This window comes from Oryctolagus cuniculus, chromosome 8, assembly GCF_964237555.1.
Source record: "Oryctolagus cuniculus chromosome 8, mOryCun1.1, whole genome shotgun sequence".
NCBI classification, from domain to species: domain Eukaryota; kingdom Metazoa; phylum Chordata; class Mammalia; order Lagomorpha; family Leporidae; genus Oryctolagus; species Oryctolagus cuniculus.
The window spans coordinates 50,052,882-50,065,472 of record NC_091439.1 but is presented as its reverse complement, the minus strand read 5'-3'; the positions used below and the strand labels follow the sequence as shown (position 1 = coordinate 50,065,472).

Here is a 12,591-nt window from a genome sequence, read left to right as displayed (position 1 = left end):
TGCATATACAGATTGCACGGCTTGAGCAAGTTGTTAAAGTGAAGCACAGAATGGACTTCTGAAAGGAAACTACAGGATGATGGCAATTTTCAAGTCATATCTTTTATTCACATTTGATTTGAATGTGTACCTGTGTGTGAAAAAGAGTTTAAGTGGTTGTAATAACAGCTTCAAGAAGGCGCAAGCTTCTGTTACTTACACTTTATACCTTGAATGACATTATTGAATCCCTTAGATTGTGTTAAAAGTGACAACTATAAATCAAGAAAACACTTCATGCTTGGAATCTTATCTTTTACATTGTTTAAGATAGTAATTTTCATATAGTGCTGGAGGAGGCTGGCAGTCACCATGAACTTGTTTACAACATGACCTTTTCTTTACCTCTCCATCCCCTTGCTGCTTTTCTGGTGTTAGTTAATATTCTCACAGAGAGGTAATTGAACATTGACTGTTCTGTTAGGTGTGAAGCTCAATGAAGAGAGATCTATAGGATCAATAAGTGTAGACCTGAACTATACTCTTTCCCCTACTGACAGGTAATAAAATTCAGCCTACAATTTTCTATTTAGATCATGCTGTTGAGTTTCAAAATTTCTATTAAATTCAACTTATACACCTAAAATATCTATAAAAATGTAGCAATGTTGTTCATTTGTATTGACTAAATATGGAGATTTTTAGAATTCTATTTATCCCTTATTTAAACAAAACTCCCACTGTACAGGTGTGTGTTCTGGCACAGCAAGTCAGGTTGCTGCCAGTGAGATTCACATTCAAGTACAGGTTCTACTTCTGGCTCTACTGTTTCCAATTCCGTTCACTGTTAGTACATCCTAGAAGGCTGTGGATGATGGCCAAGAACCTTGCCACAGAGGTGGAAGAGTCTCATGGAGTTACAGTTTCACGGCTTCAGTCTGGCCTTGCCCCAGCTGTTGCAGGCATTTGGAGAGTGAATCAGTGAATGGGAGTTTCTCTCTGTCTATTCCTGTCTCTGTCTCTGTCTCTCTCTCTCTCTCTTCCTCTGCCTTTCAAGTAGACAAAAACAAACAAACAAACAAACAAACAAAAACTCCCACAATAAGTGTTGATAGTAAAGTATTAACAATGTGGACTTAGTTTCTAGCTAACCTCTGTATTAATACATAAAATGAAAAAGTCTTGAAATCAGCTACAATAGCAACCAAAACCACATTTTTTGGCAAAAATATCTGTAGTACCTTGATGGACAATGAAATCAAATGAAACAAAAAAACATTCTTGACTGACCAAGCAAGTACTTGATGACTCAGTTTGTTTCATCAGGACGAAAAATAATAGAATTTCACTGTTTAAAAATAACACAATAAATTGACAACACCAAGACGAACTTCAGAAATGAAACATAAAAGTGCAGTAGAATTGTTTATTTCATTAGAGGAAATCTTTCACCCCTGATTTATGTGTTTGAGCAGGAAGATACAGTCAAGTAGAATTCAAGCTGTAAATAAACACAGAGCTCATGGGCTTCTAGCATACCTCAAACACTATCATTCTCTCTGAAATCTGCTTCCCCAAATACAAATACAAAAACAGAAAGTATCAACAAGGTTTAGAAAAGAGCACATAATTTCATTTTCCCTGTATCTGAGTAGCCAGAGAAAATGAGGTAGGAAAATTCAAAACAAAAGCAGGTAAAATAATACTCCATAGTCTTTCTCATTCGCTATACTTTGATATTTTTAAATATTAAAGAAAAAAGGAATATTAAAATAATTACATATTATATAGTTTGTGGAAGAGATAATAAAATCAGGATCTTGAACTGTATGGTGGGGCAAAAATGGGCAAAGACAGCATACATTTCCAATTTCACCTTTGTGGATGTCCCATTCCCTACCCCCTTACTTTCTCTCCAACATTTTAGTACAAAGATTGATAGAGGGAAGTTCTGCTTTCTTTTTATTACCATAGATTCACTGGTTGTACCTCCAAATGCACTTAATTCTTCTACACTAAAATCCCCAAGGTAGAGAGAGGTTTTATCTATTGACTAACATCCATATAAACAGGATGTTGTGTTTTTTGCTGCTGAAAATTTATTTATGCTAAAGTGTTGTTTTACCATCCTTCATTCCATGCTTTGGGAAAACTAAATTATGCAGTTACATGATGAAATAGACTTCTCCAATAAAACACTGCTGCCTTCATTTATTTTTCTATGGAAATAAAATTGAAAAAAACCAATACAATCTTATAGATTTTTTTCATGGTCTAGAAATATATAGGAATGCAAATTGTATCCCATCAGGACCTGCAACAACAGTGCATTAGAAAGATGGATGTTTACTCAATAATAGCATTCTCTGATTTGAGGAGACACAGTTCAGGTTTAGGAAGCAAAAACTATTCTATCCTTTTGTGATGGCGTGCTGCACATAAAAGTACTAATTTTTAAATACATTTTATTGTGGAAAATTGAGCAAAGGCCTTCTACTAAACATTTGGAACAGCAAAAATTTCCCTCAGATTCTCTGCTGCTTTAATCTCACTCTGATCCTGATCTTCTATGTGAACAGAAATAATAATATCATATGTAGTAAGGCTGCAGATCTTAGCTGACTGCAGATTTTACAAAGTCCCTGCTGTGAGTTTGAATCACTGCAGAAGTGGTGATTCATGTCCTTTCCTAAAGGTTAGTCCTGCAAATCTTTAAGAAAAGGAAAAAAAAAAGGTAGATAAGGGGGAGGGGAAGTTAGGAGGTGACTGTAGGTCTTTCAGTGAATGGAAATAGAATTTTTCAAAATCCATACACTCTACAGGGGTCCATTCTTCTCACAGTGGGTGGCTGTTCTCCAGGGCTCTAAATCCCAGAGCTCCCAGCAACACTAATTGCTTTAAAGTCCCTGTCTACGGAAGAGGCAGATTTCACTTGTATAGGGGAGCTAGAAGTTAGTTTCTGTAAAGAGTAAGTGCTGGTGGGACATATGTCAAAATCTCCTGTGGCATTGGGTTAATAATATCAGAAAATTGTTCTAAAGAAATGTATTTTGGTGGGATATATAATTGCTTTGTTCTGCATAAAATATCTTTTTTACATCTTTCTTTAATGCACAATGCTTACAGTTAACCAAAACCAAAATCATGAAAGAATATTTGGATGTCTTGAAATTAGTAACCATTAATTTTGGTAATCTGACAGTCAGGATGTTGTTTGCATCTTATTTTGTTGCACTGCACATAAAATAGGTTTTTGTGAATTACATCACATATCAAGTTCTGTCTTATTTCAGGGTTAAAGAACTTTTCAAAATTTAGTTCCAGTTATTTCACATTGATTCTTCTTGTGCCTCACAGCTGTCTTTTCTCTAACATATTTGGAAGAGCCAACAATAATCCATAAAGTCCTGTACCTGCTATTAGAATCTATGAACTCAGAGATTGATATACTCAAAGAAGGAAAGCTCATTAACCAGACTAGGTGTATGAGAGTTCAGCAGACAGCACAGGAGAAGTACATCATTGCAGTTCCATTATATACTACTGTCAATTTCAAGTACACCACTCTTTCAGGCACATATTTTTGTTTTGTTTTGCTTTGCTCACCTGAATTCACAAGTGGTCAATAGATTAAGAGAAGGTTAGTGAGTCTATGCACTGCTCTGAACTTTAGAAAATGTAGGTGTCCTGACTCTAGTACTGGCATTTTGAAGCATTCTAGAATCTGAGCCAGCCCCTTAAAACATCTTGGTAAAAAAAAAAAAAAAAGGCTATTTCTCTATTTCCGTATTGTTCTTTGTATAGCATAAAATTGAGAGAAAATATAAATATGGTGGGGCAGAATCATTTCAAGTTTGTATAGTTATTGGTGACTCCATCTGATGCAACTCCAGACTTTTTACATTTTTTACTATTGTCAGTTGCTGCATATTTTATAGGGCACTGTCTCAACTTGAATGATGGTAGCTACCTCTTGTAAGCTGTTTCACCTCGTATGTGATTAAATGATATTTCTTCCTGTCTGAACAAAGATTATATTGAAAATACAGGACAGATTTGGCACCAGGGAAATACACGTTACTATTTGACAAGTGTGGAACTGTGCAGAAAAATATCAATATGAGATGATATCATGATAAGAATCTAAGAAAAATAAAAGAAGCTATCTGAATGCTAAGTGGACAGATGCCTAACTATTCTTTTGAAATGTCACTCAAATTGTGCTCATGCCATATAATTTTCAATTCTTTGGCTCATTTGGGCAAAGCAGTTGGCATCCAAGAAAATCAAGAAACCCCAATTCTTCGCAGTTCACTCAATCAAAAGATCTATAATGCACTAATAACAGGAGTTCACATGTGAGTCAAGATGCAAAAATTTATTCTAATTCACATTTTCTATTTTAGAGTAGATTAGAAAAGAATGACGTATGTTAAAATGTGTATAACCAAGAAAACAGGATATATCTCTGGATGTCAGCATGAGTCAAAATTGAAACTAATTATCCTGTTAAAAACCCATACAGGACAAAAAAAAGATATGTATCAGTGACTTTTGAGCACAGATGAGAACTAGTAAAATAATGTGAATTCTTAAATTGGAAGCTAGGGAAAAAAAAGAAAAAGAAAAAAGAAAAAGAAAAGAAAAAGAAAAGGAAGCCTCTACTGTCTTGGTCTGGTATCCACCGTGTTGACCGCATAGCAGGGCTGTGGAAGTTACAAACGAAAATAAACGCCTGTAGGACATTGCAAGGTTATTTACTAGCCTCCTTCCTTTAGGTAGCTTCATTCCCAGGTGATGAGAAAGAACATTACAGTTGTTGACTTTATTTTGAAATGCTCATTGGGGGGTGGATTCTAGGATATTCCTTCATACACTTTTCCCACTTTTTATTAGTGTCATAGGATGCTTATAAACAAATGAATTAAAAAATATCATCCAAAACACAAAATTGTTCTGCTAGATGTGGGGATAATAATTCCTTCTGTATTTCACTGATGGAAGATATCTTTATGCTCTGCTATTCTCAATGTATCCACCAATAACTTCATTTCCATTTAATGTCATCTTTTATTTTAAAATGATATATGTTGATGAGAAGTCACCCTTTCCATTTATCTCTTACTCTACAATTATAGAGCAGCTTGAAATTTATAATACTAATTGGTTCAATATTAAATACCCTTTATATTTTTTGTTTTACAATAACAGGGAAACATATATCCAATTTCTAATTGTATAAGAACAATTATGTTTTATTTGTTTTTAAAAGATTTATTCACTGATTTATTTATTTATTTATTTATTTATTTTTTTGACAGGCAGAGTGGACAGTGAGAGAGAGAGACAGAGAGAAAGGTCTTCCTTTGCCATTGGTTCACCCTCCAATGGCCGCCGCGGCCAGTGCACCACGCTGATCCGAAGGCAGGAGCCAGGTGCTTCTCCTGGTCTCCCATGGGGTGCAGGGCCCAAGCACTTGGGCCATCCTCCACTGCACTCCCGGGCCACAGCAGAGAGCTGGCCTGGAAGAGGAGCAACCGGGACAGAATCCGGTGCCCCGACTGGGACTAGAACCCGGTGTGCCGGTGCCGCAAGGCGGAGGGTTAGCCTATTGAGCTGCAGCGCCGGCCTTCACTGATTTATTTGTAAGATAGGGTTACTGAGAGAGATAGAGAAATAAAGAGAGAAATCTTCCATCTGATGGTTCACTCACCAAATGGCTGCAAGGGCTGTGACCAGGCTGAAGCCAGGAGTTTACAACTCCATCTACATCTTTCACAAGGATGTAAGAGACCCAAGTACTTTCCTTGCTGCATTAGCAAGGAGTTGGATCAGAAATGGAGCAGCTGGGATTCAAACCAGTGTGCACATGGGATGACGTTGTCTTAGGCAGTGGCTTAATCCCCATGACACAACTATAGTTCCAAGAAAATTATTGATGAACACAGAAACCACAGATTCTTAACATTAAATTTGTTAAATAATCCACCTTCCTACAAAATTTCTGTTCAGACATCTTCAATGGTAGGAAACTTAATATCTTTTGAATCAGCCCATATAACTTTCTGCTAGATTGAATTATCCTTATATTCTATTTGTTCTTACATAAGGTTGTGATTATACTGCAAATTACTGTGAACTTAATTCAGGGGATTTTTATTATTCTCTGTTAAATTTCACCTTGCCAGGCTTAGTCTTTCTTTCTAATTTGCTGACACAAAAGGGACATTAATGTTGTTATCTAGGGTATTTACTGTCACTGTCAGCTTTGTGTCAGATTCCTTTGTCCTTATTTAGCCATTGACCAACACTAAAAACTCCATGCAAAGATTAGAGATCTATTCATAATAGGGTTGGCATAGTGGTACAAAGAGCTAAGCTGCTACCTGCAGTTCTGGCATCCTATGTGGGAGTCTGTTTAAAGCTCAGTTGTTTTACTTCTGCTCCAGATCTCTGCTAATGCAACTAGGAAAGTGGCAGAAGATGGCCAAAGTACTTGGGCCCCTGCCACCCACCTGAAAAAACCTGGATGGAATTTCTAACTCCTGGCTTTGGCTTTGGCTTGACCCACCCTAGCCATTATAGTCATCTAGGGGAATGAAACAGCTGATGGACAATTCTCTCTCTCTCTCTGCTTTTCAAATAAATCTTAAAAAAAATCTATCAATAATATGCAAATTCATAGGAAAACTTACCGTCCAAGGGAAACATCATTATACACAACATCTACAGCATTTCTATGTGGTTAAAGATGGTTAATTTAAAAAGGAAATGCAGTTAGACTAGCCATTTATTCTTTAGAATTTTGCTAATACTAGTGAGCATCTATTCAACTTATAAGTCCTCACAAATATCACTTTTCCACATTCAATCAATGGAAACAGAGGCAGAAGAAATGATCCTCTTTGGATGATTCTTTGGATGTTGAATTCTCACCAGTACACACATGGTTCCCCAAGGGATTTTTACTGATGCCTAAAGCAATGCAATCACATACCTCTCTTTTGGGAAGCCATGCAAGCATTCTTTTATAGTCAGCACATGCTAATTCACAACTGTATATCCACATCAGTGAACTTGCAGTCATTTCTTTCATTGTGGTTTGGGTGAAACACTATGGAGATTCTGTTTTTGCTGACAAAGAATTGAGTGATGACTGGAGGAAAAGCATGGAACAAAGGAGGCTAGGTATCAGGCTTATTTTTTCTCTTCCCTGTTTCTTTCTTTCTTTTTTCTTTTTTTTGGACAGGCAGAGTTAGACAGTGAGAGAGAAAGAGAGAGAGAGAGAGAGAGAGAGAGAGAGAGAGAGAGAAAGGTCTTCCTTTCCTTTGGTTCACCCCCAAGTGGACGGCACACTGCGCAGCTCTGAAGCCAGGAGCCAGGTGTTTCCTCCTGGTCTCCCATGAGGGTGCAGGGAACAAAGACCTGGGCCATCCTCCACTGCACTCTCGGGCCACAGCAGAGAGCTGGACTGGAAGAGGAGCAACCAGGACAGAATCCGGCGCCCCAACCGGGACTAGAACCCGGGGTACTGGTGCCGCAGGTGGAGGATTAGCCAAGTGAGCCGTGGCGCTGGCCCCCTGTTTCTTTTTTACCCACTCGAATCCTGCAGTCTCACTCCTTGTCAGACTTGTGGCAGCCATCAAACTTGAAATATTAATTAATTAAGCAACTATGTACCTCTTTTCTCAACATTAGTGAAAGGATACTGATCTTAGCACATCAACTCTGGTGCCTCTCTAATCATAAGAGGAGACATAGAAAAAAAAATCCCAACCTTCAATTATCTTTTTTTTTTCATTCCTCACTTCCTTCCTCTTTTCTATGTTTCATATTTTCTTTTTCTTATTTATAGTCTGCTTGCTACCTAAAGTTTTACATCTGCCATGATGGTAGATCGTACATGCCATATTTAGTCAAACATTATTCTGAGTATGACTATCAGGGTGTCCTGAATGAGATGAACATTTGAATCAGTCTAATGTACATTACTCGTACTAAATTAAGTGGTTTGCTCTCCCCCCAGGGTGAGGTGAAGTTCTGGATAAACTAAAATTGCTGACATAGAGTGAATTTCTTCATGCCTTTCTTCCTTCATGCTGGAACATTGTGCTTCCTTTTTTCTCCCCTGCCTTTGGTCCCTAAGTAAATTACTGACTCATCTTGAGTCTTGGGCTTTCTGGCCTTTGGATTGGAGCTACATCATAAGTTTTCTAGATTCCCAGACCTTGAGGTCACACTGGAATCACATCATCAGCTCACCATGATTTCCACCTTGCTCACTGTAAATCAGATCTTGGGACTCATCAGCCTCCATAATTGCAGGAACTTGTTACTTAAAATAAAAATAAATCAATTTCTTTCTTTCTTTCTTTCTTTCTTTCTTTCTTTCTTTCTTTCTTTCTTTCTTTCTCTTTCTCTCTCTCTCTCTCTCTCTTTAAATGCAAATACCAGTGTACTTCAAAATATTTTGAAAATATATGTTATTTTTTAATTCAGTTTTTCTATGACCTTTTAGAAGTACCCCCTTACAGATACACACACACACACACACACACACAGATACACACACACGGTTCCTTCTGGACTTTCTGTTCCTTATCCCACAAAAATATTGGAAAAGCACAGTTCTTCCAAATTATCTATCTATCTATCTATCTATCTATCTATCCACCCATCCATCCATCCATCCATCATCTATCTTCTTCATCACCATCATCATCTTTATAATCTATCTTTAGTTAGATAGTTTTACAGATATACATAGCTTATTGGTTCTATTTCTTAGCAGAAGTCTCCTTAATAACACCTGGTCTGTTCTGCTTATGCATCTCTGGAACTAAGCTCCATATGACCTGGGATCTACCAGACACTGCCTATATCCACCTCCATGAACAGCTAAGTAACATCTACCTCGTATGCTTATGCCTGTACACATATCTTTGAAGACCACACATTAAGCATCATGATATGTTATGTTAGCCATGCTATTGACCACCTGCAGCACTGCTTTTTCTGCTGTGTCTATCCTCTTCTTTAGTCATGTATCTCATTTTGAGTTCACTATCAATTCATAGAGACAAAGTGAGTATTACTTGCTATTGGATAATAGAAGCGTCCCGAAGCTACCATATTTCACTGTTCCATTCTGCCTGAAATTAAAAAAAAGTTGGGTGATAATAATAAACTTTTAAAGTCATGTCTTTTATCATGCTTATTATAGTTTTGTTTGCAGTGGCTAAAGATGAAAATACTGGACAACTAGTAGTCTTCTATCTTATTTACAGGGCCAACTTTAAGTCTCTGGATGATGGTTTATGGTACTAAATTCAAATCATTTTAAAACAGATGTATAGAACCAGTAGCAGAGAATCTTGGGGGTAGATTCTATGGGAGGCAATAGTCAATATTCAGACAATTATTGACTTGTCCTTAGGAAATTCCAGACCAAATGTGGAGTCAGGAAAATAACCTCAGTATAGAATGGTGTGATGAAATAACCAGAGTTTCCGCTGAGAGCAAATTCTCAATTTGAGGGAAATGGTAAATAGAGAGGTTGTTTTCATATTTGCTTTCACTAATATTGACATGCACACTTCAATTTTCAAAAGTTATATTTAGGATGTCCTTTATATCTTTAAAAGTGCATGTAAACGATGTTAAATTTGAAATATATAGAAAATTAGAATACACTTATGAATACCTTTGAAATATATCAAATATTGTTTAGTATTTCATTTCTAAAACCCACACAATTTGAAAGTAATCTTTTTAAATTGTTTATATTCTGATACATTATTTTCCTCCAATATAATTTACAAATTTTCATTTTATACAATGTATGTTCTTATTTGATTTCTTCAGGAATATATATGTAATTATATATATATGATCCATTACATCTAATATGTCATATATATAAATAATCCAACATATGTGCCACTTTCAATGTACCTGGAACTTCATCAAAGACAAATATAGTTTAACTTAAGGCATGTATCTTTTCTACATATGATAATTTCTTACATTAAGTAAGGTGTACATAACATAGGTGCTATTATTTATTATTTTATGTGTTTATTGTAACATAAATGAGGATATGCTTATCTAATATCTCACATATAGACTCATTTTGGAGAAAAATTTAAGAAGTTGAAATGACTTCAACAATATCTAATAATACTGTATTCTCTCATTGTTATGCTTTTACATATATTTATAACAGGAAATGAAATTACAAACATTGAAAAATAAAAGAACACATAAAGAAAAAATGGCAAATTCTCTACCTCTTATTCCAAACAAATCTAGTTGATTTTAAAAATTAGCCACAAATTACCCAAGTATGCACAGATAGTACACAACTATATATATTTTTGATTCAGTTTTGTACTCTTATCATACTTGGAGATTGAAGTAACTGTCTATTGATATCTTGAGCAAAAAGCAAACCCAATTTATGGAGAAATTATGAAACATAGTTGAAATTATGAATGTTAATTTTTGTCTAGAAAACTGCATATTGGTAAGTCTTTACTACAATTTAAAATTGGAAGCCTAATTTGAGCTGTTATGCTGCATTTAACTACTACATTCAACACATGTTTCTTGACAATATTTGTATTCTTCTTTAATATAAAAATCATAAAGACAACAAATACCTTGTAGATAGGATCTATTTTCCATATAGAATGCCTTAAATTTACTAACTAGTCTTGTGAAATAGTTCTAAAAGGAAAGTTTATAGCACTAAATGTACAATAATATAAAGGATAACTCTCAAAAGTACAATCTAACTTATTGCCTCAAGGAACTAGAAAAAGAAGAACAACCTAAGTGCAAAATCAGCAGGAGGAAGAACAACTAAAGATTGGATCATGAAAGAGAGACCGTAAAAACAAAAGAAAATGCCTCAAATTAAGAATTGACTGTGTGAAGAGACAAATGACATTTATAAATCTTTAAGTAGACTAAGAAATAAAAACCCAGAAAACACAAATAAATAGAATTCAGAAATTAAAGAGATTTTACAACAGAAACTACAGAAATACAAAGGCTTTGGTAGGTGTCTGACGTAGTGGTTAAGAAGATTTGAGGAACCTTTTTCTTATATTGGAATGCCTGGGTTTGAATCCCATCTGCACTCATGATTCTGGCTTACTGTTAATGGGAGCCATGGATTGCAGCAGGTGATGGCTTAAGCACTTGGGTCCTTTGATCTCTGTGGGAGACCCAGATTGTGTTCTGTGATCCTGGTTTCAATATGGCCCAGTTCCAGCTGTTGTGTTCATTTGGAGAGTGAACCAATAGATGGGAGATATCTGTGTGTCTATGTGTCTGTATCTCTGTATTCTTCTGCCTTTCAAATGGACAAAAAATAAATACATAAAAAGAAAAGATTGGATATTATAAAAATCTGTATGTAAAAAAAGACATATAAAGGATCATAAGAACAAGAAACAACTATACAATAGTAAATTAGATAACCTAGAATAAATGCATAATTTCCTGGAAACATACAACCTTCCAAGAATGATCACAAGGAAAGAAAAAATATCTGAATAAACTCAAATACTGATAATGAATCAATAATAAAATCTCTCATGAGGAACCAACTACTTAATGTTTACACAGGTGAATTCTACCAAAAATTTAAAGAAGATTTAGCACCAGTGTTTCTGAAATTCTCAAAAAATTGAAGAGAAAGAATACTTCGAATTTTATTTTCTAAGTTCATCATTACAATAACAAAGTCAGAAGAGAACACTACAAATAAAAAGAAAATTATAGGCCAACATCCCAGATGAAAAGAAATGCAAAAACCTTCAAAAATATTAGCAAATGAAATTCAACAATATAGGAAAATGATCATCCTCATGATCAAGTGGGATTTTTCCCAGGGTTGCATGTATGGTTCAACGTGTATATAGAAATCAACATATATGATATACCCTAAGGTCATCTCAAAAGGCAGTAAGTTTGACAAGGGGCCAGCACTGGCATAGCAAATAAATCCACAGCCTGCAGTGCTGGCATCCCATATGGGAAACGGTTCAAGTCCCGGCAACTCCACATCTGATCCAGCTCCCTGCTAATGTACCTGGGAAGCCAGCAGACAATGGTCCAAGTGCTTGGGCCCCTGAACCTATGTGGGAGACCTGGAAGAAGCTCCTGTCTCCTGGTTTCAGTCTAGCCCAGCTCCAGCCTTTGCAGCCATGTGGGAAGGCAATCAATGAATGGAAGATCCCCGCCCCCTCTCTTTTTCTCCCCTCCTCTCTGCAATTCTGCCTTTTTAACAAAATTAAAATGATTCTTTAAAAAATTACCAAAAAAGAATATAACAAAGCCCAACATCCATTCAAGATAAAAAAAAAAAAAAAGCTGTAAACCAATTAGGTATTGAAGGAATATACCTGAACACAAGAAAGACCTTAGATGACACTCTCACAGATAATATCATATTTAATGGTGAAAGGCTAAACATTTTTCTTCTAAGATCAGAAATAAACAAGGATACCCATCCTTACTGCCTCTGTTAAGTGCACTACTGAAAGTTCAAGCCAGATTATGCAACCAAAATGAAAAATACTTCTAATCGTGAAAGGAAGACGT

At 35.8% G+C, this 12,591-nt stretch overlaps 1 protein-coding gene across 1 annotated transcript in view; it reads right to left on the bottom strand.

Moving 5' to 3' along the window:
* NDST4 (N-deacetylase and N-sulfotransferase 4) overlaps nt 1-12,591 on the bottom strand; it is a 295,027-nt gene that overhangs the window by 93,905 nt on the left and 188,531 nt on the right. The window lies entirely within an intron of this gene.